This window comes from Dipodomys merriami, unplaced genomic scaffold (genome assembly GCF_024711535.1).
Source record: "Dipodomys merriami isolate MVZ:Mamm:240054 unplaced genomic scaffold, mDipMer1.0.p SCAF_282, whole genome shotgun sequence".
NCBI classification, from domain to species: domain Eukaryota; kingdom Metazoa; phylum Chordata; class Mammalia; order Rodentia; family Heteromyidae; genus Dipodomys; species Dipodomys merriami.
This window is the reverse complement of record NW_027204293.1, coordinates 876,288-889,449: the sequence shown is the minus strand read 5'-3', so window position 1 is coordinate 889,449 and position 13,162 is coordinate 876,288.

Here is a 13,162-nt window from a genome sequence, read left to right as displayed (position 1 = left end):
TGTTGTTCACCCTCCATGTGTTACTGGACTTTTTTGGTGGCTTTTGGTGTTGAGTTCTAATTTTATTCCCTTGTGGTCCGAGAGAATGCAAGGTATAACTTCAATGTTTCTGAATTTAGACAAGTTTGCTTTGTGGCCTAAAATGTCGTCTAATTTAGAAAATGTTCTATGTGCTGCTGAGAAAAACGTGTATTCTAATGCTGCTGGGTAAAATATTCGGTAGATGTCTGTTAAATCTATTTGATCTATGCAGATGTTTAGATCTGCGGTTTCTCTGTTGAGTTTTTGCTGAGTTGATCTCTCTAGTGGGAAGAGTGGTGTGCTAAAATCCCCAACAATTAATGTCTTTGGATCTATGTGGGATTTGAGGGAAAGTAGTGTTTCTTGGATAAATGTGAGTGCTTCATTGTTTGGGGAACAGATATTTAGAATGGTAATATCCTGCTGTAGGAGAGATCCCTTAATTAGTATGCTCCTGAAGGCAGCAGACAGAAGGATCTTGTTTTTTTATTCCACTAGACAGTCTATGTGGCTTAATTGGAGAGTTAATTCCATTAATGTTGATAGATAGGATTGAGTGGTATTTGGGAGTTCCTGCCATGTTATCCACCTTCTTGGGGGTTTCAAAAACTGGGTTCTTCCTATGGTTCTTGTATTCTCAGTTTGGGTGCAGTTTCTTGGTGTTTATTGTGGTCTTGTTGGTTTTCTATATGCAGGACATCTTTAAGAATCTTTTGTAGGGCTGGTTTGGTGGCGATGGATTGTTTCAATGTTTCTTTGTTATGGAAGTTTTTTATTTGGCCTTCAGTTATGAAGGAGAGTTTAGCTGGGTACAGTATTCTTGCTTGATAGTTGTTTGATTTTTAGGGCATGGCATACATCATATCAGACTCTTGTTGGATTGTCTCTGCTGAGAAATGTGAGGTGATTTTAATTGCTTTCCCTTTATTGGTGATTAATCTTTTCTCCTTTATAGCTTTAATGACCTTTTCCTTGGTCTGAATTGATCCTGTGTGGATTATAATGTGATGGTGGGATGTCGTATTCTAGTCTGGTCTATTTGGAATTCTAAAAGCTTCTTGTATCTGAATAGGTCTATCTTTTTGCGTGTTTGGGAAGTTCTCTTCTAGGATCCTGTTAAACAAATTTCCTAGACCATTAACTTCTGTTTCTAGGTTCTCCTCTGCAACCATTTTCCTTAGATTAGGCCTTCAGATGGTGTCTTCCAAGTTTTGGATAGATCTATCATATTTCTTGGACTTGTCTTGGATGGTTTTATGTTCTTTCTCTATAATACCTAGTATTTCTTCAATGCCCGAGATTCGTTCTTCTGCATGGTCTAACCTGCTGTCAAAACTTTCTACTTTGTATTTTATTTCTTTTCCTTCTAATTGGGCAGCTTTGATGGCTTTAAATTCTTTGTTGAAGCATTGTTTTAGATCTTGTATGAATTTCTTCACTTCCTTAATTTGGTGTTCACTTACTTGATGGGCTATGGTTTCCTTGTGCTCCCATTCCTTCTGTTGGGTCCATTCAGCATTCCCTTTGTGGTTTTCCTGACTTCCTTCAACTCTTTGTTAATGGATCCCATGAATGCCTTTAGTGATCTTTGTGTATTCTCATCCTGTACTCTCAATTCCTGTATTACTCTTTCCTTAGGTTCCTCCCACTCCCATTCATGCCATTCCTGTAGTTCTCTTTGAGTGTTCTCAGCCTGTTAACGCCATTCCTGCCTTTCTGTTTGAGTATTCTCAAGCTGCTCATGCAAATCCTTTATCAGTTTTTGAGTAGCTTCCTCACGCTCATGATATTCTTGTATAAACCTTTGGATTGCCTTCTCTCTCTCCCTATCACGCTCATACAGAGTCCTTTGTAGGTTTTCAAACTTTTCCTGCATTGACCTTTTGTTTGCTTTCTCTCTCTCCCTATCACGCTCATACAGGATCCTTTGTATGTTTTCAAACTTTTCATTTATCATGTTTGCCAGCAGTGTTTGTAGAGCTATTTGGGAACTCTCCTCTGGATTATTCATTATCTGTTCTGTCCCCTGCTTATCATGAGTGGGAGTTGAGATACCCGGACTTGACATTTTTCTTCTGTTTTTCCGGCTTACTCTGCAGATTTGGGATAAAAATAGCACCAGTTTTGCGCTAGAACACTAACTTAAGGCAAGCATCAACCAAAATCTGTGTTTGCACAGTCAATAGTCTGCAGATAAAATCTAGTTCAACAGATACATTTATTCAACATCAGACAACTATATATTAATGGGCTATGAACCGCAAAGATGAATTTGGAAAACCAGAAATTATTAGGGTTAGGGAGAAATGTGTGTTAAAAATAGGAATAGAGTGATGTGGGAAGGCACAGGTAGAGTTAACTAAGTCCTAATCTCAAAGCAGGAAATAGGTTGGATAAGATGAAAGGAGAGAGAGAGAGAAAAAGAAGAAAGAGAAAGAAAAAAGAAAAGAGACCAGAAAAATAGAAAATAATAATTAATAATACTATGCATATCGAAAACAAACTATTCAGAGGAGAACATGAACATAATGGGAGAAGGGAAGGGATATAAAGGACATGTGAAAAAATTAAAAATAAAAATACTTAAAATATTATATAGGTATAAAAAGTTAGTACTGCTATTAGGCAATTTAAGTCTCAGAGGTTTTGAATTGAGTAATAAATTTGTGGATTAAGTGTGTACTCAATGGGGGATAAGGTCTAATAATCAACTACTAGTTTATCTGAGCATGTGCAGGACAACAATTAAGTCACATAAAGAAGAACGAAAGAGAAGAAAAGGTGAAAAGAATAAGAAAGGAAGAAAAAAACAGAAGTCCAGTAGAGCTAAACAAAAAACAAAAAGAAAATTAAAAAAAGAAAGAAAACAAAGAAAGAAAAACACAAACACATATGTATCCCTGAAATAAAAATTATAAGAGGAAAATAAAGTTACTAGAAAACAATATTTTTCAAAAAAAGTAAAAATTATAGATTAAAAATTTTTAGAAAAGAAAAAAAATTTATAAAAAGTACCAAAAAGAAGAAGAAGAAGAAGAAGAAGAAGAAGAAGAAGAAGAAGAAGAAGAAGAAGAAGAAGAAGAAGAAGAAGAAGAAGAAGAAGAAGAAGAAATAGTTCTTTAATTTTTTGGGGGAGGGGTGGGAAAAATCTTGTATCTCCCTTGTGTCCTTAATCAGCCTCTTGTTGTAGTCTCTGGTCTGCTTTTGGTCCTGTGGCTTGGTTGGTTTCTTAAGTCAGTTTGTTCGAACAGGCAGAAAAATGCTCTGCTTTAACCAGTGTTTTGCGATCGTCCTCCCAGGGTAGTTCAATGGGAGTAGGATCTGCTTTGAGTATTACAAAAGAGGGAAATAGCTTTTTCCTCAAGTTTGGAGATACTGTGATGAGGGTAGGTTCTGAGTAGAGTTGAGGCACTTCAACAAACAGTAGCTTTTCCGGGGGATAGTTTGTGAGAAACTTACAGAGCCCAGCATAGAGCCATTCTCAGGGTTTCGGTTTACTTAATTTCAATTGATTGTCGAGGCTGCTAAAGGGAGGGACAGCTTCTGGATCTGATAACCCAGAGAAGAAAGCCACTCCTAGCTCTGCCACCCGAGCTGAGTGACTTTTGCCTGGGTGTAGCTGAGTCTGGCAGGTCAGGTTAAGTTCTTGTGACCTGCTAAATGACTCTAGTTTTATTCAAAGGCCTGAGTTGGAGCTAGCAGCTCCGTTGAGCTTTGTCGGTATCCAATATGGAGATCTCCGGTACTGGGGGGTGGGAGGGGTAGCCTTCCCTCCTCTGCTCCCTGAGAAGGAGTGAGGACGTCAGGCTTCTACTTACGCCGAGTCTTGGTTCCTGGGTTGTCTCTGGTCCGCAAACTGCAGGATGAAGATATCCCAAGGAACTCATTTTTATCCATATGAATACCAATGGAATGTGATGTATGTCATGATTGAATGGGCAATTCTTGAATGATTCTACGATAAAATTATATACAATTATATTCTAGGATACTGATTGATATTAAACAATACTTTATGAAGTGTTAAAAAAATACTTTCATTAAAAGGAGAAATAATGAAATACCTAAGAATTGGTTGTCACATAGCATAGAGATGCCATTTTTTTCTGCCAGGACTGGGATTGCAACTCATGGTCTGGGTAACTCTGTTGCACTGTGTAGGAAGGGGAAGCTTGCTTTCTTGAAGTCAAGAAATTTAAGTCTGTTCTTTACGCCTGAAATCGATCCCCACCACTAGCAAACATCCTATTTGTGTACATTTTAAATATATGATTTATATTTACATACATATATTGACTCCATATTGCATTCAGTGTAGTTATTCATTTTACCTTTTATTTTGTTCATGTAGTAACCAGTTATTTTATTTAATAGTATGGCACATAGAATATTGATTACATTGATTACATAGGATATAGGTCTGCATATGTATTCCACTTCATACCTGACACGCAGGATGTTCACAGAAAGGAAAACATGTGTCACCATCTGTTTTTTACTCCACGATTCATTGTTTGGGAGTGCAGGCATATGAACTCATGGCCTACAGGGCCAAATTCATGAATGATTGAGTGTCAACATGCCATCCTGGGACAAACTGAGCAGACAGGCATTTACCAGGACCTGAGATTGAGACCCTTGGTTTGACAAAATAAGAACAGATTGGCACGCACATTGTAGTATGCTAATAAAAATATATATATTTATAGTGTGCCAGAGGTGTCTATCCATTATTCAGTAATATAGACCACATTCCTAACAATTCTTGGGTATTTATTATGCTTCCATATAATTAATATTATTGTTTTCATCCTTAATAAACTGTTAATTAAATCAATGTCCTGAAATTATTGCGTCCCTGTAAGAAATACAAACAAGACCACACTAAAGCTCCCAGCACGCCTTTGTTTATTGCATCATTATTTACCATAGCTAAGATATGGAACCAACCCAGATGCCCCTCAGTAGATGAATAGATCAAGAAAATGTGGTATATATACATAATGGAATTCTATTCCTCCATCAGAAAGAATGACATTGCCCCATTTGTTCGGAAATGGAAAGACTTGGAAAAAATATAGTAAGTGAAATAAGCCATACCCAAAGAAACCTAGCTCCCATGGTCTTTATTTGCAGTAACTAGAATATGTCTGAGTCAAGCAGAATAGGTCAGATAAGTTGATATTAGGGAAATGAACCCTAAGATATGTATTCAAATGTTTTTTTTCTTTCATGGGCTTGTTTCTAATACATTTATAAGATTATTTTTTTGTTGCTTTGTATGTCCCTCCCCCATGGTATAACCTCTGCTTTAACTGTATTGATGTCGGTATAATTTCTGGAGGGGAAGGGCAAAAACAAATCGTTTAAATAGGGATACAGGTGGACTCATTGCAACAATAAGATGTACAAGTCATTATGTCGAAATCGAACTTTTCAACTTTGGTGGAGTGAGGAGGATTGGGTGGAGGCGTTGGGGGAGGATGGGAAGGGATGGATAGGAGAAACAAAGTAGGAGGCTAAAATGCTTGACAAGAAATGTACTCATTGTCTTGCACAGGTAATTTTAAGCCCTCTGTACAGTATTTTCACAAGAAAAAATAATAAATTTTAAAAAAGAAAAAAACAGAAGAAAAAAATCATGAAGATGTCATGATCTTGTATTTAATGGACTCCATGGACTCCACTCCCAAGTTACTTGAGCTGATATAAAACTTTGGCTAAGTAGCAGAATATAATTTTGTCTCAATAAAACCAACCAAGAAAGGAATAAAAAATAAACAAGAAAGAAAGACACAGTTGGAAATTTGGGCTAATTTTGTCATTATGTTTTGAGAATTCAAGTTTCCTATAGAAATGCAACTCAAATATAATCCTCAGTTGTGTTTTAAATGTTGTCTTAATTACATAACATTTCTAGTTGCAAAAGAGCTCATGATTCCCAATCAAAAATTTGAAAATGTAAGCATCATTCTGTTAGATTCCAAAGAAATGATGAAGAATTACAAAAGTCAAAGCCTGGAGAAATAGGAAAGTTCATTTAATATAGGACTTTGTAGACTTGCCTAAATTAGAATTAGATTTAAAATAGATAATTTTTGTTTGTAATTTAATATTCTATAGGATACTTCAAAATTCTTTTCAAATAAAAGATTTAATTTACAAATTCACAAATGATTCTGGCATTCTAATTGACTAGAGTAGTCTTTCAAGTGAGGTATAATAAGAACTTAGTTAATAGATAATTCCAACAGTTCATTTGTAAAATGATAATGTGAATAATCTAGACAAATTGTCAACAAATTGATGATATTAATTCATAAATATAGGAAAAGAGCAATCTTTTGAGACTTTGGTGTAACATGGTATGAAGAGAGTAATTGTGTGACATTTTTTTCTACCTTTACATAGCACAGGAAGTAATTTCTTAATTATGTACCTCTGTATACAATGAGAAAAGTGCTGTGTTTGAGGGGTTTTTAAATTTTGTTTTTGTTGTTTGGTTTGTCCTAGGGCTTAACCCCTGGCTTGGGCACTGTCCCTGAGCCTGTTTTTGCTCAAGGCTACTGCTCTACCACTTGAACCTCAGTGCCACTTTGGTCTGGCTTTTCCTTATGAGTTTGTTGGAGATAAGAATCCAAGGAACTTTCCTGCCTGGGTGGGCTTTCAACCATAATCTTCAAATCTTAATATTAAGATATACAGATCTCCTGAATATCTATGATAGATAATATATATATATATAGTAAAATAAATATAAAATAAAAATAAAAATAAATTCTATTTGCAAGTGTTCTGATCTCAAGAATACCACTGTTGGGAAAATGATGTAGCAAAGTTAAGTGTATTATTCTTTCCACAATAGGAAGGGCATCACATTAGCAAAAGTGTAGTATTTTTTCACAATATTGATAAACTAGTCATGATGTGAATTTAGGGAATTTTAATGTGCACCTTACAAGTTGGAAACTGTTGGGCTAGGATGACTTTATGGCATAAAAACTTGGGATTGATTGTCATAGAAATAATAGTTAATCTGATGAACAAAAGTTTACCCTTACAGAATTTTTATTGGAAGTGGCACTGTGGCTCAAGTGGTAGAGAGTTCACCTTGAGCTGCAGAGTGCAGGGACAGTGCCCAAGCCCAGATTTCAAGCCCCATGACTTACCAAAAAAAAAAAAGAAATTAATTATTATAGTTACTTCATAGTTTTATCCTCTACAAGAATGTGTCTATTTTTTCTGTTGACTTTTAAATATGTAATGCCTCATTGAAAACTGCATCTATTGCAGAATTAAATAAAGTACAAACAGGTACTCTTTTGAATGTCTCTGGTATGGCATGTTCAGAATTTGAAAATGAGTAGTTAGTAGTGATAGGAATGTTGAGGAACAGATATATTCTCTCTTCTTAACAATTAGTAAGTTTTCAAAGTTAGGAGTTTCCATAGAATTGAACGGTTTTCTGTTTTAGTATGAGACAAAACTAAAAATAATGTTTTATTCCAAATAATGCCAAGTATATTCTGAAAATATTGTATAGTTTGATAACATTCCAATTGACGTCTGATAAAGAAAGAGGTAATTCAAATTAGCAACCAAAATGTTCATTTTTAAAGGTAATAAACATAAAATAATATTTACTATACCAATACAGTGAACTTATATTTTATGTAGCTCATTTTTTAGCTTAATTTTATTGTCAAGGTGATATATAGACGGGGTTGCAGTAATTGTAAGCTATTGAATACATAACATGTCGAAATTTTTACCCCCTCCCTCATTTTTCTCACACTTTTCCTTCATCCCAATACCACTCACAAATTGTAATGTAAATTTCCAACATATTGTCCTGTGACTATTGCTATTGCATTGGTTTGCCTTTTGTCCTTAGTCTCGCCATTTTATTGTTCTGCTTCCCTTGCCAAATGAAGATAAATATATATACCATACAATTGTATTGTATTTGGATATTGAATCCAAATACAATGGACAAACCATAGGGGAAAACACAAAAGAAAAAAGAAATCACATAGTACATTAAAAACAACAACCACAAAGAAAAACCTCTCAGCATCATTTTATATGATCATTTATACATAGCTATTGATTCATTCTGCTCATCTGCTAAGACTATCAGATATTTCCTAGTTATTACAAATGAGGGAAACCATCAAATCTGTTTCTTTGTTTCTTGCTTATTTTTTTAGTAGGATTTTTCCATGTCTTTCCATTTCCTTATGAGTAGAAAGCATAGAAGTACACCGTACATATATAACCATATTTTGTCAATTTATTCATCTACTGAGTAGCATATTGTTTTAAAACATGATTGCATGTAAGTATCACTTAAGGCCATTCAAAAATGACAGATGCTGCCTCAACAGATATACTAATATCATGATTTCTAGGTAAGATAGTATTTTATGGAGGTACAAATGTTGAGATATAGGATGAGTCTGATGTATATCTTGCATGAATTAGCCAGGAAGATATCCAATATCATGTAGGATAAAAATGGTAGTGACAAAATGTTTCCCTTGAGAAAGATATAGGAGGCTGTCAGAAGTATGAAGTAGTTCAGATAAATTTGAAGAATTTAGAAATGCAAGCTCAATTATGTCTCTTGAAATAATAATTATGTAAATTGAAGGGCAAAAAAATGGTAAGAGAATAAAATAACTGACAGCAGATCATTATCCCAAGTTAGAGTACAAAAAGACATAATCTATAACTTCCAAGTTAAAGAGATACCAATATAATATGTCCCACTTAATTTAGGTACATGCAAAATATTTACTTGGCTTTTCCCTACTTAAATGCTCCAAAATAAATGAACACTTACAAGAAAAGTTGTGTTATTGCCATTGTTTCAACACTAACTGTGATCAGCCCTCTTTTTCTCACTTTGCACTTGGTAAATTGATGATGTTGTGGCTGATTAGAGTCAGAATTAGGGGCTTCTACTTGTACAATTATCCCAGAACAGTTTAAAGCAGTTTTCCGCCCAAGATATCCAACTACATTGTCTGAACCTGTACTTTGAACAGACCCTCACACCTGAGCACATTATTTGAAATTATACTTTAGCTTTTCTTGGCAAATTCTACTTTGTGCCTTTGTCTTCTTTGCACATTCCTTTTGAGTTCATAGTTGATCTATTTCCATTTCATCTGTACAAACTGCTAAGAACATTGTTCAACTACCACTTCTTGTTTGTACACGCCCAGTCTAGAAGGTACTTTGTCCATGTTAAGCAATACGGTAATATTCACTCTCTGAGGAGAAAAGTTCCACAAAATAACCCTATGCCCACATTAAAGAATGTAGAATTTAAAGCATTTTGAGACAGTGATATTAGAATTGAAAGGCTCCTTAGGGACATTTTCATGGAGTTCATTAGTTTACCCAGGAGAAATTTAAATATCCACAAAATTTGGAGCTAATTAGTAAGCATCCAAATTAACATTAGATCCTAGATGTTGTGTTAATACAAGTCACGATTGTCTTATTGTTAAATCAGAATTCTTCACTACTTGACAATGTGTATGAGAAAGTGAAAGAAAAGCATTAAAGCAAAAGGTCTTATCTTGTTAGGCATTTAATCATAGTGGTGAGAGTAATGTCTGAATTTTTCCATTCAATAAAAGCTTGAAGTTTATAAGAACATTTTCCTACATATAAGAATTTGTGTCAGGTTGGTTGACAGTGTTATTTCAGCATGGAGATATACCTAACAAGATTTAGATTTCGATAGTGTATATGGCAATTATGATGTGTCAATTGCTATTGAGGCATTTTCTATTCTAAAGAGAAATCAATTCCAGGAGTCTTCAGTCACATCATTAAAGCTGTATGTTCAACCTAATACTTGGTGTTATTTGTCCTACATTTATAATGAGTAGGTTGATAAGATATCCAAACATATCTAAATATATTTCAATAAAATCCCAAACTGATATGCATAGATGGGTCACTAATTGGAACTGTAGGAGAAATTAGGCTTTTTTGTGCTGTAGTTCAATCTATAATCTCCTAGCTAAATAAAGTTTTCAAAAATATTCACATAATACCACTAAGAAAAGTTCATGACAGTTATATCTGCATAATATTTCTAAGGTCAGGATTAAAGCATTTGTTCCCAACACTTAGAATCAACAGGATCTGTTGAATTAATCTATCCAGAATTTTGTCCTCATATTCACATCTCAACATTTTATCAATATAACTTTCACCAAAACACTGTTCTTATTGAACTTGTCTATGCCCTTTTACTTTTCAAATACAAATAGTAGGTTTCCTTCAATATCTTCCTGAAAATTCTTTCCTTCCTTTTCTTCTGTAAATCTGTGTTTATTCCTTTTTTGTTTCCTTATTTATCACTTTCCTCCAATCTTTTCCACTCTGGTACTCACATTCTTCACACTTTCCTCAGAACATTCCTTTTCCTCTTCCCTTTAATAATGTCCCTGATTTTATTATTTTTCATATTCATTGTTATGAATATTTTGATGATGTCCAAACAGACCTATCTTTGCATCTGTTTAACATAAATCTTAGAACTATCAGAGAGTTTTTTCCTCTAAATCCATCTTTATCACCAAGATAAATCCATCTAAATCCATCCTTATCACCAAGAATGTAACTAACAGAGTTAGGAGACAGAGATGTGGAAAAACTTTAGATTTCCTCTTACTCTACCTCCATCCATTAGATAAGATGAATGATCAAGATTTTCTCAGTTTCTGTCACTAATGTAATTTCTATGTACTTCTTTTTATGACCCTGACACACCAGCCTATTGCAAATACTCATCACCAGTCACTCAGTCCTAAAACAACTGTTTACTAAGTATGCATTTCTCCCTAGTCTTTTCATATTGGTCCTCTCCATCACCCAATGAGTCTCCTTGTAAGCACACAGAGCGAAGAACTCAGACAAAAATTCTAGTACCATTAATTACTCACAACATTGAATGTTGGTCTTACATTTAATGGATGTAATCTGCCAGAAATATTGAAGAATATATTTGTTGACTTCTAGAGCAAGGAAAGAGAAAGTAAACAGTCCTTACATTTTCAACCTTAGCTTACAAATAAGGAAAGAGTCAAATTCAGTTTGTTGGTATAAAGTCAGAAATTGTTTCATGCAGAAATAAAAATAAATTTTAACTCCTGGCTCTGCAACTTGTGTCCTTTTATGGTAACTGCAGATATGTAAGTAGTATTATGTAAATTGTGTCATGTATTTACAACTGTAATGAAGAACATACTCTTAATATATCATTTGAAAACATTGGTTATTGAATGGTATCTATATGAGAATGTTATTTGAACTAATCACACTAAGTTGAAACCTACATCTTAGTCCATCAAAATGTGGAAATAAATGATTTTATTTATAAGAAAATAATACCACCAAGAACAGTGAGTGTATATACATTAGAAAGACTGCTGGAATAACATTAGGGTTTTTACTGTCTGTACCTGTTTATGTGATTGTAATTCTTGATATTCAAACTCTCCTTTTGTTATTCTGTTTTGTTTTGTTTGGTTTGGTTCGTCATGGGGCCTGGACTCTTGGCCTGGCCTTGTCCCTCAGCTCTTCAGCTCAATGCACTCTACCACTTGAGCCACAGTGCCACTTCCCGCTTTTTCTGCTTATGTGGTGCTGAGGAATCAAACCCAGAGCCTCATGTAGACAAGGCCAGCACACTGCCACTGAGCCACCTTCCCAGCCCTCCTCCTCTTATTCTTATTGTATGTAATCCCACGCTGTTTATAACTATGCATTCAATGTGGGAAATCCAGCTTCAAAGATATCTACGTATTTTTTTTTTCCTTTTCAATCACAACATCGTCATTATCAGGCTACACTATGGTCATCATCCACCCCATCAAAATTATTATTAGCAACATAAGTGCTAATTATTGAATGTTGGATATGTGTCTATGATTTTATTATTTGTCTTTTGATTAATAATTTTAATGTTACCACTGTGCATGAATCCATATTGAAATTTTGAACAAATAAAAAAAACCCTAAACCATATCAGGTAGTTTGACTATGTGCTTATAACAAATTATGGAATAGATTTTTTGAAGCATTGCAATTTCCTAATCAGTATGAATTAACTTCTTCTCTTCCCCTAACTACAGAACCTTTTCAAGTAATATACTGTAAATGTTACTATAATATCATGTGTATATCTAAAATTCCCTTGAAAGTAATAAACTCTACTTTCTATTGAAATATTAGTTATTTTATTCTAGGAAACTTTTAGAAAAATAGACTGTATATCTTTGAAATGAAAAAGGTCAAAAATAGTAGCATAAAATTTTTAGAGCGAATCTGTCTTCTCTCTCTTTCTCTCTGTCTATATCTGTCTTCTCTCTCTATATATAAATGTTATGTGTAGAATAGTATATTTTTAGAGATTATTTGTCCTCAGAAATATATACATATATCTAAATTTATGTGTAGAATGATATACATTATAGTGAAACAAGTATCTCAAAATATAATTAAAATAATAAAAAAAAAACTTCATGAAATCAAGTGCCGGTAACTCACCCTTATAATAAGAGCTATTCTGGGTGCTGAGATCTTAGAATTGTTTCCGAAACTAGCCCAGACAGAAAATTACTTGTTAGATTCTTATCTTCAATTAACCACTAAAAACAACACCCACAACAAAAAATGTAGCACATTAATTTCACAAAAGCATCTTTTAACCACTGTGAACATTCCTTAGAAACATGAATACATACCCCTGGAAAATGTTAAGTAAAAAAGTATAGAAAATTTACGTCCATGTTAAAGACATGATTATTTAGATTGTTTAAAATATTTAGGTAATGATTAGAAGTTAAGAATAATGATAGATACGTCATATATTGGGACTGATTTTTTATTCTATTTTACAATAGTAATAAAATGATATTTATAATGATTATATAAAATTACTCTTGCTTGGTATTTGAATTATCATAAGTGATAAATATTGTTAAATGATTTCCAAAGCAAAGGAGTATCAATACTTTTTTTAAATTTAATTTAATTTTATTTGTGAACATACTGTTCAGAGGGGTTACAATTACATGGGCAGGATAATGCGTACATTTCTTACCAAGCATTGCAG